Source organism: Myotis brandtii, unplaced genomic scaffold, assembly GCF_000412655.1.
Source record: "Myotis brandtii unplaced genomic scaffold, ASM41265v1 scaffold99, whole genome shotgun sequence".
NCBI classification, from domain to species: Eukaryota; Metazoa; Chordata; class Mammalia; order Chiroptera; family Vespertilionidae; genus Myotis; species Myotis brandtii.
In genome coordinates this window covers 3,210,610-3,212,930 of record NW_005372121.1, presented here as the reverse complement: position 1 = coordinate 3,212,930, position 2,321 = coordinate 3,210,610, and positions in this window count along the sequence as shown.

Genomic DNA, 2,321 nt, shown 5'->3' with positions numbered 1-2,321 from the left:
AATGTTTCTATCTCTCTATCCTTCTCCCTTCCTCTCTCTAAAACATAAAAATAATAATAATAATAAAGCCAGACTTCAGAACTCAGGCACTGAATGGCAGAAAGAGTTGTCTATCAAGTGGTTAAGATCTTGAAATGGAACCTCCTGCGTTCATATTCTGACTTCATCACTTGGGCTGTCCCTTAACCTTTGCAACTCTCACGTTCTTCATCTATACAGTGGGGATAGCAGATGCCCCTACAGTGTTATTTTGAGAATTAAGTGAGATAATTTATACAAAGTGCATAGCACAGTACCCAGCATTGATGGACACTAATAAATATTAGCCATGACCTAGCCAGTTTGGCTCAATGGATAGAGCGTCGGCCTGTGGACTAAAAGATCCCGGGTTTGATTCCAGTCAAGGGCACATGCTAGGGTTGCAGGCTCGATCCCAAGTGGGGGACATACAAGAGGCAGCCGATCAATGATTCTCTCTCATCATTGACGTTTCTATCTCTCTCCCTCTCCCTTCCTCTCTGAAATCAATAAAAATATATTAATTAGTTCATTAAGTAACTACTAGCCATGGTTAGTATTATTCATAAGCAATATAGAGCAATTGAAAATGTATGTTGCCTTTGATAGAGTCTAAAGCAAAAATAATTACCTATTAATGGGAGAGAAGCCATAAAATGAATGTCTAAATGATCCCAGCACAGATATACAAATGGCCACTCAAAGGAGACCAGCAAAGCCTAACCTTTTCAATGAATTAGCCATACGTGGAGAGAGAGTATGTCCATTGAAAAGTAAGTGGGGCAGTCAGGGAAGCATAAGGAACTGGGAACCAATAGCAGACAGAGGCCATGAGAATCCTCTGCTACCCACAGGAGACCGTGCAGTCCCTTTGGCAAGGCTCTGCGTATAGTGGGGAAGTCCTTGAAGCTATCCCAGCTGAGAGACTTTCCCTAAAATCACCCACATTCCTTGGCTGTGACTCTACTTCCCAAGCCCTCCCTGTGATTAGAATCTGGCTTCCCACATGGCCTAGTTCAACCAACTGACATTCCAGGTCTACCACCGTCCCAAACACCCTGCTAGAGAGACTGTGCCCAGAACTTCCAGAAAAAGGTCTTTCCAGTCATTTTCTCTCTTGTGTTCACATTTCTACAGCATATAACAAATAGTAAGATATACCTGAGACATGGCAACGTCTTCCGACCTGAGGTCCAATCGTCTTGCCATTATGAAAAAAATGTAAGCATCTTTCCTATGGCTTGAGCATAAATTCCTTAATTTTATTCTTATTTGAAGATATTTAAAGGGGAGGCTTAGAGAGCCAGTCGGTGTGTACTAAACGAAGGAAAACACCTGGTTAAATGTTCTCCCATTTGCCTAAAAATTATCTAAAAATGGTCAATCAAACTAATGTGTGACTCCTGTCGCATTGGCAAATGTGTTAGCTGCAAGCCTGGCAGGCCCACGTTGAAAGCAAAGCTTGGGGCAAAGGAGTGGGCTCACAGTGACTACTAGTGGTTGTCTTTGATCATTGCATGGCTGGTAAAGCATTTTTCTGTGTAAAAGAAACAAGATTAGTGGCAACTTCCCACATTCCACATGTGCAATTATTAGACCCAAATGAAGTGTACATTTCTTTGTGGAAACTTTCTTCATATATTAAAAAAAGATGCATCTCTTTAGGAAACCAAACATATGAAAACAGAGGACATATATGAAATTATTTAGGTCAGATTATTCATTTTGAAAAAGACACCCATTTGAAGGATAAATTCCTCTAGTGAATTTAATATTTGATAATATGAAAATCCCCCCCACACACACATTTTTAGAAATATTGTAGTACAAGTTCATAGTGTGTGCAAAGGTATCAAACACAGATCTGAAAAATAAAATGCCCTGTGTGTCTTGGGGTTTTGTCTGTTTTCCTGATCACTGAAACCTGAGTGTGGCACAGTACCTAGAAAACATAAAAGCAAGCGCTTGGTACACATCTGTTCAATGGAGCTGAATGGAAGGGTTCAAAAAGAGAGAGATTGAATTTGCAAGCCTCCGAGTTTCACTAGGCTACTCCCTCCATTGGTTTCGGCTGCAATAACAGAATACTGCAGACTGGGTGGTTTAGAGACAACAAATTTATCTCTCACAGTTTGGGAGGCTGGAAGTCCAAGATCAAGGCACCAACTGGCAGATTCAGTGTCTGGTGAGAGTCCTCCCCCTGATTCATTGACAACAACCTTCTTTCTGGTTCTTACATGGTGGAAGGGACAAGGGAGTCCTCTGGAGTCTCTCTTATAAAGGCACTAATCCCATTCTTGAGG